This window comes from Oncorhynchus gorbuscha, linkage group LG24 (assembly GCF_021184085.1).
Source record: "Oncorhynchus gorbuscha isolate QuinsamMale2020 ecotype Even-year linkage group LG24, OgorEven_v1.0, whole genome shotgun sequence".
Lineage (NCBI taxonomy): Eukaryota > Metazoa > Chordata > Actinopteri > Salmoniformes > Salmonidae > Oncorhynchus > Oncorhynchus gorbuscha.
Window position 1 is genome coordinate 44,417,915 of NC_060196.1, and position 20,429 is coordinate 44,438,343.

Sequence of the window (20,429 nt, forward strand, 5' to 3'; positions counted from 1 at the left end):
AGACGCGTCCTGTCTCCTAGAAATGGACGTACTTTGGTGCAAAAAGTGCAAATCAATCCCAGAACACTTACATTTAAGTCATTTAGCAGACGCTCTTATCCAGAGCGACTTACCAATTGGTGCATTCACCTTATGACATCCAGTGGAACAGCCACTTTACAATAGTGCATCTAAATCTTTTAGGGGGGGGTGAGAAGGATTACTTTATCCTATCCTAGGTATTCCTTAAATAGCAAAAGACCTTGTGAAGATGCTGGAGGAATAGGCTACAAAAGTATCTATATCCACAGTAAAACGAGTCCTATATCGACATAACCTGAAAGGCCGCTCAGCCATTAAAAAGCCAGACTACAGTTTGCAACTGCACATGGGGACAAAACGCTAATGTCCAAAAAGTAAACTTTGGAACAATATTTCTAACTTTTGAATGTGAGAAATGGTCAGTGGGCAGATGTAGAAAACTGTCATTGGTTTTCATTTTGTGATATTATTAAAAACTGTATCAACCAAATACTTTAACTTAAGAATGATACCCCCTTTATCTGTCAAGTTGTCTATGTGATATGAAAATGGATGAAACTATTTTTTGTTAAGATAAGAATGTCATTTTAGGAGTCATAAGAGAACTTCTAATCATGCCCCGAATGAGTGAGGTCAGTGTGATGGACTGCCCTTTCCAACTAGAGTGCTTAAAAGGACTAGCTAAGAATGAACATATTAGACCAGAAAAACGTGGAGCGTTAGCTGTTGGAAATGGAAATGGTTGAAACTCTGAACCTCGAAACGATGTAAAGAAATACACTCACCTTCCTTTAGACCAGAGAGACGAAGAGCTGGAGCTCATGTCCACAACTAAGGACATTGTGACCTCTGGTGGACAATCAGAGCCTTACGCCCATAAGAGAGCCCACAGAAACAACCTTCCGAGGGGGCTTGGTTCTAACCGAGATAGACGAACGAAGGCATTCAACATGTAAATACATCCATTATTTTATTACCCCCAAACAGGTGGAGGTTCATGTGCAAGATATATGATTGTGAAACGAGTTATAGAAAGTATCCACGATAAATGTCCCTTTCCCCTCTATTTTCCACTTCTCCATCTAAGATGTAACAAGCCATCATATCTTGTCAGTCAACTCGGGACCCTTGTCTCATGTAAGTGTGTATTCTGGAATTATTTAGTAAATAAACCAATTTGTGTAGTACTGAATAATGAGCAAGGGATTCTTGCAGGTCCAAGAAGGTCACAACTGTTCAGAATGAGAATTGATATGAGGTGACATATAGATAACAAATCTTCTAGAGTTTAATTCGGGAGATGGTAACTCGTTAAACAACTTCTTCCATGGTGCCCCAATTCCTGATGAGTTAATTGTTACATGGTTAATTTAGACGGGAAACAATTAAACATAGTTAGTGGATTAAATAAATAGTCATCAGATGAAATGAAAGTCAAGTCATGACAACTGGTAGAGATGGAAAGTGAAGCACTGCAGGGATAGCAGTCATGGGACCAGAGGTGAAGAGAGAAGTCATCACTGTCAGAGGGGGTGAGCCACCACTGGAGTGTCAAAGGCAAATGTAGTAACCAGGTCGTTGGAGCATGGGGGGGGGGCTGCTTTCCTTCACCACAGAGGAAGCCAAGTACATGCATTGTCCAGAGGAAGGAAGAGGGAGTAGAGCAGCAAGCAGAGGCAGTGCGGGATGGATCAGGGGCCACTTGAATCAGGGCAGACAGAATACAGGCAGGGTGGGATGAACAACCGGAGGTTGCAGTGATAGACACCCTGTGGTCAAGGAGACACCCTAGCACATATGTCAGAGTCAAGGCCCGCGGGCCACATCCGGCCCGCGAGAAGGTTTTTTACGGCCCCTGGGATGATCTTGATTTGTTATTAGAACCGGCCCGCAGACCGCAGCAAGCCGGCAGCCAAAATGCAGATCTTTTACACGCACCAATACTACATTTCCCACAATGCAACGGTGACGCACCGAGCAGTAGGCTGCTTCATTTCAATATTTATTGGCACAGCAGTTGTCAGCATCACAGTAAAATTAACTTTCAGATACCCATCAAAAATGGCAGAACCGGGGGTTTCAAACAAGGTGGGAGTCGGAGTATTTGTTCACGGAGGTAGCTGGAAAACCTGTGTGTCTTCTGTGTGGAGAAAGTGTGGCGGTACTGAAAGAGTATAATCTGAGACGACATTATGAAACGAAACACGCGGACAAAAACAAGAATATGGACATGGAACAAAGGCTACAAAAGGCAGAGGAATTAAAACGAGGCCTCAAATCTCGACAGGCTCTGTTCAAAAAAGCCAAATCACAAGGCCAGGCTGCTGTCAAGGCCAGTTTTATTTTGGCAGAAGAGATCGCTAAATCAGCCCGGCCATTTACGGAGGGGGATTTCATCAAAAACTGCATGATTAAAGTTTGTGACGAAGTTTGCCCAGAAAAAAGGCAACTCTTTTTAAATGTGAGTCTGAGCAGAAACACCATTGCCGAGAGAGTAGACCAGTTGTCCATCAATCTAAAAGAGCAGCTTGTGAAAAAGGGAAAAGATTTCATTGCATATTCCTTGGCTGTGGATGAGAGCACCGACATTTCTGACATTGCCCAGTTGTCAATTTTCATCCGGGGAGTGGACTCCAGCCTAAGCGTGACAGAGGAGTTTTTGGCTTTACGTCCTATGCATGGCACAACTACGGGGCATGATTTGTATGAAGAGGTGTCAAGATGTGTAAATGAGATGGAGCTGCCTTGGGAAAAACTCGTGGGTTTGACAACCGACGGAGCACCTGCGATGTGTGGACACAGGAGCGGACTGGTGGCGAAGATACGGGAAAAGATGCAAGAGGAAAACGCGACAGGTGAGCTGACAGCTTATCATTGTATCATACACCAGGAAGCGTTGTGCGGTAAAGCCTTGAAAATGGAGCATGTAATGAGCATCATCACGCGCACAGTTAACTTTATCAGAGCCAAAGGTTTGAATCACCGCCAGTTCAAGGCATTTCTGACGGAGTTAGAAACGGAGCATGGTGATTTGCCTTATCACACAAAGAGGTGCGATGGCTAAGCCAGGGAAAGGTGCTTCAAAGATGTTTCGAGCTTCGTGAGGAGATTTGTCTGTTCTTGGACAGCAAAGGGAAAGACACAACACAACTCCGAGACGAAATGTTTCTGTGTGAAATGGCTTTTCTGTGACATTACGAGTCATCTGAATGCAATGAACTTGCAGCTGCAGGGTCGGGATCGTGTCATCTCTGATATGTACAGTACAGTGAAGGCATTTAAAACCAAGTTGAGTGGATGATAGAAAATTGCTATTATTGTTTTTTTCTTTGAAGTAAATTTAGCCCACTTTTGCTAAAATAGAAAATATAGGCTACTGATGGTGCCTTGAATACCGGTTTCTTTCATTTAATGTTCATGTTATGGGGATTTTTATATAAAGGAAATTTGTCTTTTGTGTCTGTTGAAAATTAAAGATTACTGACAGAGCCATAAGAAAATATTGCTATATTTATCTGATCATATTGGAATATATTTGTTAGGTTTTCAGTAGGTTCAATTAGGTTCACTAGACTATATGCGTCATTTAAAAATTTTTCAATGAACATTCGAACAGTCCGGCCCTCGGCTTGTAGCTAAATTTTTTATTTGGCCCTCCGTCCATTTGACTTTGACACCCCTGCGCCTAGAGCTATCGAGAGCAACCCAGTATGTGCTGACATTTCACTGTAGGAGCCTGGAGGCAGTGACAGCTGAAAACAGGCAATGGCAGTTGTAGATTTTTGCCCCACCAAAATGAATGTCCAGACCAATAACGATGGAGTGGTAGTTAACCAACTCCTAAGCCGAGCCGAGCAGATGTCTCTCGTACAAGAAGGCCAAGGACGGGGGGACCTGATTTGGGGAAAGGTCAGCAGAGAGAGAGTGAGCCGCTGCTGGAGCAGTGATCACAGGGCTAGATGGGGAGAGGTTCTCACTGGCATGAAGAGGGAGTGAGCCGCTGCTGGAGCAGCAATCACAGGACTAGATGGGGAGAGGTTCTCACTGGCATGAAGAGGGAATGCGCGAAGAGAGGAAGAGACTGGATGCAAATTGAAGTGGAGGGGGTTGGGTCGAGGAAGCCAGGCGGCCGTTGAGAGGGAATGGTGAGGCGGAGCATTAAACTGGAACATTTAGGCAATCAGCTCACTGAACAGAAGTCACAGCTGTGGGGAACAGTAGCAGCAGGCACATGTAGCTGGCTGGGCAGTCGTTGCTGGCAGAGAAGGTGAGGCACTGCAGGGGTGGCGGTGACAGAACCAGTGGGACCAGAGGCGAAAATGACAGCGGATGAGTAGGCAGGGAGTAGGCAGGGAGGGGGCAGGGAGGGGAGGAGACGCTACAGTAGAGGCAGCCGAACCTTAAGGAAGGAGCATGGTCGAAACTGGCAGATAGAGGGTGTGCCACTGGACTGAGATGGGGCCATTGGAACCTGGGGCTGGGGGATGGGAGATGGAGGCTTTGAAGAGCAGGCAAGGAAGCCGGGAGGCCAGAGCAAGACCTGAGCGAAAGAGGTCAAAACCGGTAGAGAAGAGGGTGACCCACTGCCAGTGCAGCAGTCACAGGGCCTGTGGGACCTGAGGGTGGAGAGGAGTCGGAGGCTGTGAAGACAGATCAGAGAGACCCGAGGGAAAGAGGTTGGCACTGACAGATAGAGGGTGACCTATCTGTGTTTAAACCCTTTACAATGAAGATTGTGAAGTTATTTGGATTTTTATGAATTATCTTTGAAAGACAGGGTCCTGAAAAAGGGATGTTTCTTTTTTTGCTGAGTTTATTAAAGAGTGGGGGGATGATAATGATATCACCCAAATGGTTTCCTTCTAAACAGCCACAAGTGTTGCAGTTATACATGGTGAACACACAGGTCATGCATGGCCCATGTTATGCCTGATCTGCTGCAACAAGATAAGATAACTATTTTTCAGGACCCTGTCTTTCAAATATAATTTGAAAAATCCAAAGAACTTCACAGATCTTCATTGTAAAGGGTTTAAACACGGTTTCCCACGATTGTTCAATGAACCATAAACAATTAATGAACATGCACCTGTGGAAAGGTCTTTAAGACACTAACAGCTTACAGACGGTAGGCAATTAAGGTCACAGTTATGAAAACTTAGGACACTAGAAGCATTTCTACTGACACTGAAAAACACCAAAAGAGAGATGCCCAGGGTCCCTGCTCATCTGTGTGATGCCTCAGGCATGGTGAAAGGAGGCATGAGGACTGCAGATGTGGCCAGGGCAATAAATTGCCATGTCCGTACTGTGAGACGCCTAAGACAGCACTAAAGGGAGACAGGACAGACAGCTGATCGTCCTCGCAGTGGCAGACCACGTGTAACAACACCTGCACAGGATCAGTACATCCAAACATCACACCTGCTGGACAGGTACAGGATTGCAACAACAACTGCCTGAGTTACACCAGGAACGCACAATCCCTCCATCAGTGCTCAGACTGTCCGCAATAGGCTGAGAGAGGCTGGATTGAGGGCTTGTAAGCCTGTTGTAAGGCAGGTCCTCACCAGACATCACTGGCAACAATGTCGCCTATGGGAACAAACCCACCGTCGCTGGACCAGACAGGACTGGCAAAAAGTGCTCTTTACTGACGAGTTGCGGTTTTGTCTCACCAGGGGTGATGGTCGGATTCGCGTTTATCGATGAAGGAATGAGCATTACACCAAGGCCTGTACTCTGGAGCGGGATCGATTTGGAGGTGGAGGGTCCGTCGGTGTCTTGGACGGTGTGTCACAGCATCATCGGACTGAGCTTGTTTTCATTGCTGGCAATCTCAACGCTGTGCGTTACAGGGAAGACATCCTCCTCCCTCATGTGGTACCCCTCCTGCAGGCTCATCCTGACATGACCCTCAGGCATTACAGTGCCACCAGCCATACTGCTTGTTCTGTGCGTGATTTCCTGCAAGACAGGAATGTCAGTGTTCTGCCATGGCCAGCGAAGAGCTCGGATCTCAATCCCATTGAGCACATCTGGGACCTGTTGGATCGGAGGGTGAGGGCTAGGGCCATTACCCCAAGAAATGGCAGAGAACTTGCAGGTGCCTTGGTGGAAGAGTGGGGTAACATCTCACTGCAAGAACTGGATAATCTGGTGCAGTCCATGAGGAGATGCACTGCAGTATTTAATGCAGCTGGTGGCCAAACCAGATACTGACTGTTACTGTTGATTTTTGAACCCCCTTTGTTCAGGGACACATTGTTCCATTTCGGTTAGTCACATGTCTGTGGAACTTGTTCAGTTTTATGTCTCAGTTGTTGAATCTTGTTATGTTCATACAAATATGTACACATGTTAAGTTTGCTGAAAATAAACACAGTTGACAGTGAGAGGGCGTTTCTTTTTTAGCTGAGTTCATATAATTTGCTTAGGTGGAGCTGTCAAGAAAGTATGAGGATGCTTTGCACTCTTTATTAGATGTTCTGGGAATGTTTTGGCTTTTCTTCCTCATACTCTCGTCTCTTTGTTCAGGCTTGTTTGGCAGAGAATGCTGGCCTGTTGGGGAGCTGTAAGTGCAGGGAGAAGCTAGGTCCAGAGCTAGTTTGGGGGCTTGAGTCTGAGGCATAATCTGAGGATTGGAAGCCAAATTGGTGTTTGGGGATGTCATCATGCGGTAAAATGGGTGGAGGTGGCTGTGGTCCTGGCCGGATGGGCAGCCATAGTCAATTGACCAGCGGGAGAAGTAGTTTAGTGGAGGAACTTGTGAAACATCACAGCTGAAAAATTTAGAACCAGTCAAAAGTTGACACCTAAACATTCAAGTTTTTTTTTTTTTAACCTTTTTCTATGTTGTAGAATAGTGAAGACATCAAAACAATGAAATAGCACATTGAATCAAGTAGTAACCCAAAAACATTATATTCTTCAAAATAGCCACCCATTGCCTTGACAGCTTCGCACACTCTTGGCATTCTCTCAACCAGCTTCATGGGGTAGTCACCTGGAATGCATTTAAATTAACAGTGTGTGTCTTGTTCAAAGTTAATTTGTGGAATTTCTTTCCTTAATGCATTTGAGCCAATCAGTTGTGTTGTGACAAGGTATGGATGGTAAACAGAAGAGAGCCCTATTTGGTAAAAGACCAAGGTCCATATTCTGGCAAGAACAGTTCAAATAAGCAAATAAATGACAGTCCATCATTCCTTTGGGACATGGTCAGTCAAGCCGGAAAATTAAGAACTTGTGCAGTTGCAAGTGCTATGATGAAACTGCCTCTCATGAGGACCACCACAGGAAGGAAGACAGAGTTACCTCTGCTGCAGAGGATAAGTTCATTAGAGTTAACTGCACCTCAGATTGCAGCCCTAATAAATGCTTCAGAGTTAAGGTAACAGACACATCAACTGTTCAGAGGATACTGAGTCAGGCCTTGATGGTCGAATTGTTGCAAAGAAACCACTACTAAAGGACATCAATAATAAGAAGAGACTTGATTGGGCCAAGAAACACAAGCAATGGACATCAGAACGGTGGAGATCTGTCCTTTGGTCTGATCAGTCTAAATGTGCCATTTTTGGTTCCAACCCCCATGTCTTTTTGAGACGCAGAATAGGTGAACGGATGATCTCCGCATGGGCAGTTCCCACAATGAAGCATGGAGGTGTGGGGGTGCTTTGATGTTGACACAATTTTTTTTGTTTGAAGTCAAGGCACACTTAACCAGCATGTAAGGGCTATTTGACAAAGGGGAGTGATGGAGTGCTGCATCAGATGACCTGGCCCTCACAATCCCCTGACCTCAACCCAATTGAGATGGTTTGGGATGAGTTGCACCGCAGAGTGAAGGAAAAGCTGCCAACAAGTGCTCAGCATATGTGGGAACTCCTTTAAGACTGGTGAAGCTGGTTGAGAGAATGCCAAGAGTGTGCAAATCTATCAAGGAAAAGGCTACTTTGAAGAATCTAAAATAAACAAAATCAAATATAACACTTTTGGTTACTAAAATGATCTTAAATAAATGGAACTTGATCAGTGGAGGCTGCTGAGGAGAGGATGGCTCATGGCTGGAACGGAGCAAATGGAATGGCATCAAACATGTGGAAACCATGTGTTTGATGTGTTTGATACCATTCCACTGATTCCGGTCCAGCCCTGTCCCCCCCAATTAAGGTGACACCGACCTCCTGTGATAGTGGTCCTTCTGTAGCTCAGTTGGTAGAGCCCCCGCCAGGGTAGTGGGTTCGATTCCCCGGGACCACCCAAGTAGAATGACACCATGACTGTAAGTTGCTTTGGATAAAAGCGTCTGCTAAATGGCATATTATTATATCACTCAAATGTTTTCCTTCTAAACAGCCACAAGCTTTGCAGTTATACATGGTGAACATTCAGGTCATGACTCCTGTTATGCCTGATCTGCTGCAACAACAAGATAAATATATGTCTGCTTAGGTGGAGCTGTCAAGAAAGTATGAGGATGTTTTGCACTCTTTATTAGATGTGTGGTTTGTGTGCATGTTTTGGTTTTTCTTCGTCATCTCTTTGTTCAGGCTTGTTTGGTAGTTTCTGTCCAACTCTGTCATGTGAGGATATACAAACTAACAATAGATCACTGAGAGCAAACTGAGGACAAAAGCAGAAACATTCTTTACCTGTGATCACGTTGTCGTAAAGGCACACACCACAATTTATGTTCAACACATTTTTCAATTAAACAAATTATGCATCAACAAGAAGTTTTAATGACCAAATGGAAACAAATAACATACAAGATATATATTTAGTCCCAAGGTCTTTCACAGGTAAAGGGGAAAGAAACTATTAAATATGACCAGTGGTAATTCAGATAACAGTAGCTATAGCAAACTAGAGAAATGCATTGTCTTTTTTTCAGTAACTGTTTTTATCTAACAGTCTACTTTCAGATAATGTTGAACTTTTTTTCCCTTGTTTTTGTTGCAATGGCCATTTACCATATTTCAGAATATCAGATAAGTGATAGACAGTACATTTAATGTAATTCTTCTTTTCCTGAACCCTTTTTGGTTCCAGGTCGAACTCTTTTGGGTTCCATGTAGAACTCTCTGTGTAAAAGGTTCTACGTGAAACCAACCAGATTTTACAGTAGCTACACTGAGAATGCTTGGACCATCTTGCCTGAGTATTTCCTTTTAAATGAATATGTCTATAAAGGTTTCGAATACAGGTGCTCTCTTGTCCAGTGTCAGGTCAGGTGCCCTCTATCTCTGTTCTATTTAAATGTGTTTATTTAACCTATATTTAACTAGGCAAGTCAGTTAAGAACAAATTCTTACTTACAATGACGGCCTGCAGAGGTGAAAGTCAAAGTGAATCGTACACCTAATCTGATGGGTAGCTCCTCCCTAGTGTCACGACGTTGCACTCTTTGGGTACAGCGAGCAACACCCCCCCCCTCTCTCCTACACCCAGGCTGCTGTTATCTCAGGTCGTAAGTTCCTGGAGGAGATTCTTCCTCATGGCCAGACAGTATAGAGAGAGAGTTTTTATAGGGAGAACAAAGGAATTTCTTCCACAATATAGAACTTGAGGACTGAACAATGTACATGTTTTGGAGAAGGTGTACACCGTCGGTGAAGAATCCAGCTATGACCCGTCCAATTCGTTTAATGTTTGTGAAACTCATGAGAGACAATACAGCCACATTACCATAACCCTGTTTATACGAGAGTCTCAGTTATGAGGCTTGCATCTAATTGTTGTGTAAAATGAATGAGTAAAGATGAAACTATTTGTGAACTTATGTAATGTGATTTTAAACTGTTTAATGATAGGGAACCCAATTCCCTTTAAAGTGAACTAAGTTATTGGCCCTCCCCATGAGTACAGACATTGATCTGGTGTCATAGGACAGCCTTTTTCTGCCCTTCTGAATATAACCCCCACCATGGGAATTTATCTAGAGACCATGCTTCTCTCAATTACGAGAGGGCTAAGGTTTGAGTAGAGACCAGCTTACCTCGATAACCACGAGAGGGCTAAGGCTAAAGAAGACTGACAACCGCCGAAACATCTATTCTATAACAACATTGCTGAATGTTACTCTGAACTAGCCATTCTAACCACCGCAGACAGCGAGAGGGCGGACAACCAATCCAAAAGTAACAAACTTTCCAACAGAGATCACGACGACACACTGAGTGTAAATATATATATTGATTGCAATTATTACCGAATGAGTGACCATTCATGTGCAAAATATTAGCATTTCAATTGTTATGATAATCAACTTTGTAGTGTCTTTTATCTCAGTCGACCCCCACTTCCCTTTTGTCCACCAATCCGCGATACCGGTTTATCCCACTAGAGAAACTCCGCTATCATTTCCTTGTAACTATATCTGTTTGTTTGTTTATACATTTCTGTGATTATTTAGTTAGTAAATAAATGATTTAAGACAATTGATGTATGGATGACTCATAGTAAAGACTGTTCGTGCAGATAATCAACAATTTACGACGTTTGGAATGAGACTAACGTGAGGTAAAGAATAATTCATTCATTAGAAGACTAATTGATCAGATATTAAAATATCTGAAAGTTATATTAGGAAAATTCTAACTTTGTAATCTGAATATTTTTCTTGGTTCCCCCGACTACCTAGTTAATCACAGTTACATGATTAGTTAGTTTAATCACGTAATAATTACAGAGAATTTTTTTGATCAAAATAAGTGTTCAGTTGAATGATGCCAAAGACACGACACTAGTTGTAGTTTGACCAGGTAATACATTGTGATGTAACTAGAAGAGGCTGAGTTCACGTCAATGAACCAGATATAATGTATTACCATTATTTTGTGCTTCCATACACTCAAGCTGTTCAATTCATGTTTTTCATTTAGCATTTGTAGAAATAAGTAAAAGACTTGCCTATTTATGTATCAAACTAAATGATATGTATTAAGCCATACTTCTTTTATGTTCAATTCCATTATTTGTATCTAAGTAGACATTGTGTTTACAGCCCTAAATAGTTGTTTGGGAAATGTAGCTGTATTTAGTAAAAGGAATCATAATTATCACATGTGAAAATGCAACTGCATATTTCATTTTTAACGCAATTCCATGTTCTCAACACAACAACACCTTGGAACACACAAACTATGATTATCTAGCGTTGTGGAGTTCTGCTGTGATGTCTGAATCCTCCAGCAGGGGGCGGGTCACATCATGCGTTCTTCTGGTTACCCTTTTCTTCTATAACAACAGAAGCAGTACTATTTCAGACTGGGCAGAGCCATCAAGAGCGAGAGTCCAACCCCTATTTTTGCCATAATCACACGTACACAAAAATAGAAGACGGATGACTTACTCTCATGACCAGTTTTGTAGACGTAATAGCAGCCAACTGTGACAGCAGCTATTACCCCCAGACCCAACAGAGCAGGCGTGGAGACTGTTGCTGCTCCCACTGTAAGGGCATATTGACCAACACCTAACGTTAACCAGTGCCTGGGGAGAAAGAGAACAGTTGCTTTAACTTGAAATGAAACAGTGTTGAAAAGATTTATTTCAATCACATTGGTGCAATTTTTGCAAGCATGTGGTAGGGGAGAGTGGGGTAAGTTGAGCGAAAGAGGTAAGTTGAGCCACACTTGTTTCTAGGAAACCATATACAAATTGAATTAATTAGCCCAAATATTTAAGAAGAGGTCATCGTTTCATGGAGTCTGTGAAGGAAGAAGTCTCTGGAAACAGTGGAAAGCAAGTTAGGTCCAAAAAAACGGATTTTCACAAAGACAAATTAATTGATTGTGTTAGAGGTTTCATGATGCTTGTATCTAAACTAAAGTATATAATTTTAAGATTGTTCTGTACATCATTTGGGGACTCCATAAGCATAAATATGAGGTCTTAAACATAGCATGAAAGTGCATCCTTGTAGCTGTGTGGGCTAATATACTCAAAATGTTTGCCTTTGAGGTAAATTGAGCCAATGGTTGTGACTCAATGGCAAGTTGAGCAAATTGAATAGTTTTCTTCCCAGGTGTAATGCAAGACATGAGCGCTGGGATATGTTTAACGTGTTTAATAAAGTACAACGTGTTTGTTAGGTGTTTAAACTTGTGTTAAAAGATGCTTAAAATGATTAAAAGACAAAAAAGCGATGTGTGATTGTGTTGAATTGTGTTTGGGGAATAATAAAGATAGGCGTGGTTTTAAAAAGGTAGTGGTCATATTTCATTCAGTACAGACATTTGTAGGCGGTTAAAGAGGTCAAAGGTTAGAGGAAAACATAGTCTTCTGAAAACCTAACCATGGGTTGCAAATTCCAGGCAGCAAAATGTGAAGGCTGCGCAAGGAGTATGTAGACCTTCCCTAGCCACTGTAAAAGTATATATTTTTACATCATAAATGTATCAATTGAGAACAATTTGGGTTGAAAGGTCAAACCAAATCATATATGGATATGGCTGTAAATACTGCAGCATCCTTCCCCATCAGCCAGTGTGCTTCAAAAGGCCAAGGCAAATTGGAAAGTGCTACCATTTGAAATGATTGTGTACAATGCATAATGTACATAACCAAGCTACACTATTATATTTTTACTGGTAGCTTAGTGGTTAAGAGTATCGGGCCAGTAACTTAAAGGTTGCTGGTTCAAATCTCCAAGCCAAATAGGTGAAAAATCTGTCAATGTGCCCTTGAGCAAGGCACTTGACCCTAATAGCTCCAGCATCAATAATGGTTTATCTCTGGCTGTTACAGCACTCTTTGAAGAGAATAAGCAAAAAAAAACAAATTCACATGTGTATAAAACACACTTGTACATGTGTGAAATAGGATAAATCACCTTATTATCTGATGTATTGATGACTAAACTAAATGTTTTCATGGTTTTTCATGAGGAACTTGGATTTTGCATGAATGATTCAGGGGTGAAAGATGTGTTCAACTCCAATGAATGCTCAATCAAAGGTTCTGAACTTCAGAAAGGGGCATCACAAGTGTTATCAGTTAAGACTTTTGTACTAAGAGTTTTGAAAAAAATACCACTCTGGCTACATATCTGACTGTTCACTACTAGGCAAGACCTAACTGTGAATAAAGCTACATCAATAAAGCTACACATTTCTGTTGCCTTTTAGTAGAAAACTGCAACTCAGAGTAGAAGAAGCAAGCAAGTAGCAGAAAGAAGGTATACTCACGCTGTTAAAACCATAGTTGACTTAAAGATTGTAGATCAAATGCAACTGGTTCGTTGGACTGTTGGTTAGACTCCCCTGATGAGTAGGCTAGAGATGACTGGGGATCAAATCGTTCGACTTCAATTTGACAAAAGTTGTTTACGGTCCATCCCATCCCGTCTCCTGCCGCACCCTAGTGATAAGGAGATGCTCAATTGCATACTCCTCGCGTCCTCTCTCCCCACTCACCGTCTCCTTCTCAAAACCCATTGGATGAGTAAGTTATAGGTCTCTCCCTTCTGACTTTCTCCTCATATGGGTTTGGAGAAGGAGACGAGGAGACAGGAGAGATGACTCAAGGAATATACAATTGAGAAAGGGTCATAGTTTTACTCTCATTTCTCTCGAACTTCACCCTTCCTAACTTATAGGTCTCTCTCTCCCTTCTGACTTTCTCCTCATATGGGTTTGGAGAAGGAGACGAGGAGACAGGAGAGATGACTCGAGGAGTATACAATTGAGAAAGGGTCATAGTTTTACTTTCATTTCTCTCGAACTTCACTCTCCTCCCCTTCCTAAGTTATATGTCTCTCTCTCCCTTCTGACTTTCTCCTCATATGGGTTTGGAGAAGGAGACGAGGAGACAGGAGAGATGACTCAAGGAATATACAATTGAGAAAGGGTCATAGTTTTACTCTCATTTCTCTCGAACTTCACTCTCCTCCCCTTCCTAACTTATAGGTCTCTCTCTCCCTTCTGACTTTCTCCTCATATGGGTTTGGAGAAGGAGACGAGGAGACAGGAGAGATGACTCGAGCAGTATACAATTGAGAAAGAGTCATAGTTTGACTTTCATTTCTCTCGAACCTCAGTCTCCTCCCCTTCCTAACCTCCCTCCACCCCTCCCTCTTTTAGACCCAGCCTACACTGCTACTCCTTGATGGAGAAAAACAATGAAAAGAAAGTTTGGAATATCAGTTGAATACTAATATAAATTGTATCCTTCATTCGCTCTTTGATGGCTATAATTTTCTGACTAGTTTTAAAGGAAAGCAATAATAGTTCATTCCTTCCTTTCATCTTAGATGGAAGGAGTTTTCTGTAGGCTAGTTGCAGTGGCGACCTGTCATTCAGGGCTTTCCTGTTTTGCATGTTATTTTGGCATTAATACGTGTCACATATAGGGTTTGCAAACAATGTAAAAAATATATTACATATCCTTGATGTAATAAAGCTGCATACAAACATGGTCTCTTTTTTGTTTTCTTGAGTAAGGCAGCTCCAAAATGCAGGTGTTTCAGCCTAGCTCAGTGAATTCTGTGGTGGTGGGGCAAGTCAGCAGAAAATACAGAGCGTTGTGCCGTGATTGGCTCAGTGTTCTGTCACTCATGGGGACACTACGTCACCACCAAGTCTAAGGGTAGAGTTAGAAAATTCTAGCCCCTTGGGTGCTGCCACAGAGTTACATTAGATGTGCCCATCCAAGAAGGCTCAAGGTCATTGGCCACAGATAAAATGACTTCAAATAACGTTATATGTACAGTATCTTTGATTGGACTGATCATGTCAACATCATACTTTGAAAATCTGGTTAAATAAAGGTGAAATAAAAATAAATACATTTTTAAAAAGTGTCAATATAAGACTAAGATCAAATCGTATGACACCGGCTCTGACGCTCGTCGGATGTGGCAGGGCTTGTAAACCATTACAGACTACAAACGGAAGCACAGCCGAGAGCTGCCCAGTGACACGAGCCTACCAGACGAGCTAAACTACTTCTATGCTCACTTCGAGGCAAATAACACTAAAACATGCATGTGAGCTCCAGCTGTTCCGGAAGACTGTGATCACGCTCTCCTCATCCGATGTGAGTAAGACCTTTAAACAAGTACATTCACAAGGCCGCAAGACCAGATGGATTACCAGGACATGTACTGCGAGCATGCACTGACCAACTGGCAAGTGTCTTCACTGATATTTTCAACCTCTCCCTGTCCGAGTCTGTAAGCAGTTTTAAGCAGACCACCATAGTGCCTGTGCCCAAGAACACAAAGGTAACCTGAATAAATACTGTAACTATCGACCCGTAGCACTCACGTATGTAGCCATGAAGTGCTTTGAAAGTCTGGTCATGGCTCACATCAACACCATCATCCCAGAAACCCTAGACCCACTCCAATTTGCTTACCGCCCCAAAAGATCCACAGATGATGCAATCTCTATTGCACTCCGCACTGCCCTTTTCCACCTGGACAAAAGGAACACCTATGTGTGAATGCTATTCATTGACTGCAGCTCAGTGTTCAACACCATAGTGCCCTCAAAACTCATCAATAATCTAAGGACCCTGGTACTAAACACCTCCCTCTGCAACTGGATCCTGGACTTCCTGATGGGCCGCCCCCAGGTGGTAAGGGTAGGTAACAACACATCCGCCAATCTGATCCTCAACACGGGGGCCCCTCAAGGGTGAGTGCTCAGTCCCCTACACCCATGACTGCACAGCCAGGCACGACTCCAACACCATCATTAAATTTGCCGATGACACAACAGTGGTAGGCCTGATCACTGACAACGATGAGACAGCATATAGGGAGGAGGTCAGAGACCTGGCCGTGTGGTGCCAGAACAACAACCTCTCCCTCAACGGGATCAAGACAAAGGAGATGATTGTCGACTACTGGAAAAAGATGACCGAGCACGCCACCATTCTCATCGACTGGGCTGCAGTGGAGCAGGTTGAGAGCTTCAAGTTCCTTGGTGTCCATCACCAACATACTAACATGGTCCAAGCAGACCAAGACAGTCGTGAAGAGGGCACTAACCGGTGCCCCTGCACATTGACTCTGTATTGGTACCCCCTTGTATATAGTCTCGCTATTATTATTTTACTGCTGCTCTTTAATTACTTAATTATTTTTTAAACTGAATTGTTGGTTAAGGGCTTGTAAGTAAGCATTTCACTGTAAGGTTACCTGTTTCATTCAGCGCATGTGACTAATAACATTTGATTTGATTTGATGTTCTGAATTCTGTCACCGTACATTTCAAAAGCGCTAAACCAATAGTTATATTGACTACGTACATCCTAGCTCGCTCATTGATGTCTTAATAAAAATTACAGATAGCCTCTTATCCGTTTGTCGTCCCCTTATGCCAGAGTTTGTACATCGCAATTGTCAGTAGAAACCACATTTGTTTAACTAGGTCAGCCATATCAGCTATGCTTTTTTAAAGGCAGTAAATGAGGCTGAATGAACAGTTTCGCTGCCAGACAAGGCGTCCCTGATAGCCAGGTGTGTGGTAAGGTGTTGGGACTGCTGTTGGGACAGCTTTATGTAGGCCCTAACAGTTTGTGGGCACCGTTTGTCACCGTTATAGTAAAATGAATGTTATGTTGTGTATTGGCATTTATTTTTTCCAAAAATGATGCAGAAAAATTTATCCATGCTTTTGTTACTTCTAGGTTAGACTACTGCAATGCTCTACTTTCTGGCTACCCGGATAAATCACTAAATAAACTTCAGTTTGTGCTAAATACGGCTGCTAGAATCCTGACTAGAACCAAAAAATGTGATCATATAACTCCAGTGCTAGCCTCCCTACACTGGCTTCTTGTCAAGGCAAGGGCTGATTTCAAGGTTTTACTGCTAACCTACAAAGCATTACATGGGCTTGCTCCTACCTATCTTTCCGATTTGGTCCTGCCGTACATACCTACACGTACGCTACGGTCACAAGACACAGGCCTCCTAACTGTCCCTAGAATTTCTAAGCAAACAGCTGGAGGCAGGGCTTTTTCCTACAGAGCTCCATTTTTATGGAATGGTCTGCCTACCCATGTCAGAGATGCAAACTCTGTCTCAACCTTTAAGTCTTTGCAGGTTTTCCTACTTACAAAGCATGTAGAGGTCTGTAATTTTCATCATATGTACACTTCAACTGTGAGAGACGGAATCTAAAACAAAAATTCAGAAAATCACATTGTCTGATTTTTAAGTAATTAATTTGCATTTCATTGCATGACATAAGTATTAGATACATCAGAAAAGCATAACTTAATATCTGGTACAGAAACCTTTGTTTTCAATTACAGAGATCATACGTTTCCTGTAGTTCTTGACCAGGTATGCACACATTGAAGCAGGGATTTTGGCCCACTCCTCCATACAGACCTTCTCCAGATCTTTCAGGTTTTGGGGCTGTCCCTGGGCAATACGGAATTTTAGCTCCCTCCAAAGATTTCCTATTGGGTTCAGGTCTGGAGACTGGCTAGGCCACTCCAGGACCTTGAGATGCTTCTTACGGAGCCACTCCTTAGTTGCCCTGGCTGTGTTTCGGGTCATTGTCATGCAGGAAGACCCAGCCACGACCCATCTTCAATGCTCTTACTGAGGGAAGGAGGTTGTTGGCCAAGATCTCGCGATACATGGCCCCATCCATCCTCCCCTCAATACGGTGCAGTCGTCCTGTCCCCTTTTCAGAAAAGCATCCCCAAAGAATGATGTTTCCACCTCCATGCTTCACGGTTGGGATGGTGTTCTTGGGGTTGTACTCATCCTTCTTCTTCCTCCAAACATGGAGTTTAGACCAAAAAGCTCTATTTTTGTCTCATCAGAGCACATGACCTTCTCCCATTCCTCCTCTGGATCATCCAAATGGTCATTGGCAAACTTCAGACGGGCCTGGACATGCGCTGGCTTGAGCAGGGGGACCTTACGTGCGCTGCAGGATTTTAATCCATGGTGGCGTAATGTGTTACTAATGGTTTTCTTTGAGACTGTGGTCCCAGCCCTCTTCAGGAAGGAAGGAGATAGATTTGGAGGGGGTAAGGGATGGGGAAGGAAGGAGAGAGATTTGGAGGGGGTAAGGGATGGGTAAGGGAAGGGGAGAGATTTGGAGGGGGTAAGGGATGGGCAGGAAGGAGAGAGATTTGGAGGGGGTAAGGGATGGGGAAGGAAGGAGAGAGATTTGGAGGGGGTAAGGGATGGGCAGGAAATAGAGAGATTTGGAGGGGGTAAGGGATGGGCAGGAAGTAGAGAGATTTGGAGGGGGTAAGGGATGGGCAGGAAGTAGAGAGATTTGGAGGGGGCAAGGGATGGGTAAGGGAAGGGGAGAGATTTGGAGGGGGTAAGGGATGGGAAGGAAGGAGAGAGATTTGGAGGGGGTAAGGGAGGGGAAGGGGAAGGGGAGAGATTTGGAAGGGGTAAGGGATGGGAAGGAAGGAGAGAGATTTGGAGGGGGTAAGGGATGGGAAGGAAGGAGAGAGATTTGGAAGGGGTAAGGGATGGGAATGAAGGAGAGAGATTTGGAGGGGGTAAGGGATGGGAAGGGGAAGGGGAGAGATTTGGAAGGGGTAAGGGATGGGAAGGAAGGAGAGAGATTTGGAGGGGTAATGGATGGGAAGGGGAAGGGGAGAGATTTGGAAGGGGTAAGGGATGGGAAGGAAGGAGAGAGATTTGGAGGGGGTAAGGGATGGGAAGGGGAAGGAGAGAGATTTGGAGGGGGTAAGGGATGGGCAGAAAGTAGAGAGATTTGGAGGGGTAAGGGATGGGCAGGAAGTAGAGAGATTTGGAGGGGGTAAGGGATGGGCAGGAAGTAGAGAGATTTGGAGGGGGCAAGGGATGGGTAAGGGAAGGGGAGAGATTTGGAGGGGGTAAGGGATGGGAAGGAAGGAGAGAGATTTGGAGGGGGTAAGGGATGGGAAGGGGAAGGGGAGAGATTTGGAAGGGGTAAGGGATGGGAAGGAAGGAGAGAGATTTGGAGGGGGTAAGGGATGGGAAGGAAGGAGAGAGATTTGGAGGGGGTAGGGGATGGGAAGGAAGGAGAGAGATTTGGAGGGGGTAAGGGATGGGAAGGAAGGGGAGAGATTTGGAGGGGGTAACGGATGGGAAGGAAGGAGAGAGATTTGGAGGGGGTAAGGGATGGGAAGGAAGGAGAGAGATTTGGAGGGGGTAAGGGATGGGAAGGAAGGAGAGAGATTTGGAGGGGGTAAGGGATGGGAAGGGGAGAGATTTGGAGGGGGTAAGGGATGGGAAGGAAGGAGAGAGATTTGGAAGGGGTAAGGGATGGGCAGGAAGGAGAGAGATTTGGAGGGGGTAAGGGATGGGGAAGGAACGGACTAAACCAACAGACAAAGGAACAGACTAAACCAGCAAATGGAGGAACAGACTAAACCAACAGAGGGGGGAACAGACTAAACCAACAGAGGGGGGAACGGACTAAACCAACAGAGGGAGGAACGGAATAAACCAACAGACAAAGGAACAGACTAAACCAACAGAGGGGAACAGACTAAACCAACAGAGGGGGGAACGGACTAAACCAACAGAGGGAGGAACGGAATAAACCAACAGACAAAGGAACAGACTAAACCAACAGAGGGAGGAACAGACTAAACCAACAGACAAAGGAACAGACTAAACCAGCAGATGGAGGAACGGACTAAACCTGCAGAAGGGGGAACAGACTAAACCAACAGAGGGAGGAACAGACTAAACCAACAGAGGGAGGAACGGACTAAACCTGCAGAAGGGGGAACAGACTAAACCAACAGAGGGAGGAACAGACTAAACCAACAGAGGGAGGAACAGACTAAACCAACAGAGGGAGGAACAGACTAAACCAACAGACAAAGGAACAGACTAAACCAACAGTGTGAGGAACAGACTAAACCAACAGACAAAGGAACAGACTAAACCAACAGACAAAGGAACAGACTAAACCAACAGATGGAGGAAAATACTAAACCAACAGAGGGAGGAACAGACTAAACCAACAGAGAGAGGAACAGACTAAACCAACAGAGAGAGGAACAGACTAAACCAACAGTGTGAGGAGCAGACTAAACCAACAGACAAAGGAACAGACTAAACCAACAGATGGAGGAAAAGACTAAACCAACAGAGGGAGGAACAGACTAAACCAACAGAGGGAGGAACAGACTAAACCAACAGAGGGAGGAACAGACTAAACCAACAGATGGAGGAAAAGACTAAACCAACAGAGAGAGGAACAGACTAAACCAACAGAGAGAGGAACAGACTAAACCAACAGTGTGAGGAACAGACTAAACCAACGGACAAAGGAACAGACTAAACCAACAGAGGGAGGAACAGACTAAACCAACAGAGGGGGGAACAGACTAAACCAACAGAGGGAGGAAAAGACTAAACCAACAGAGGGAAGAACAGACTAAACCAACAGAGGGAGGAACAGACTAAACCAACA

General features: G+C 43.9%; 1 long non-coding RNA gene across 1 annotated transcript; it reads right to left on the minus strand.

Moving 5' to 3' along the window:
• Nucleotides 1–8,713: 8,713 nt before the first annotated feature.
• LOC124013291 lies at nt 8,714–13,596 on the minus strand. The gene is made up of 3 exons (XR_006834845.1): nt 13,218–13,596; nt 11,381–11,520; nt 8,714–11,265 (listed from the first exon to the last, which is right to left on the minus strand). It is a non-coding gene; the product is annotated as an uncharacterized LOC124013291 (long non-coding RNA).
• Nucleotides 13,597–20,429: the final 6,833 nt, after the last annotated feature.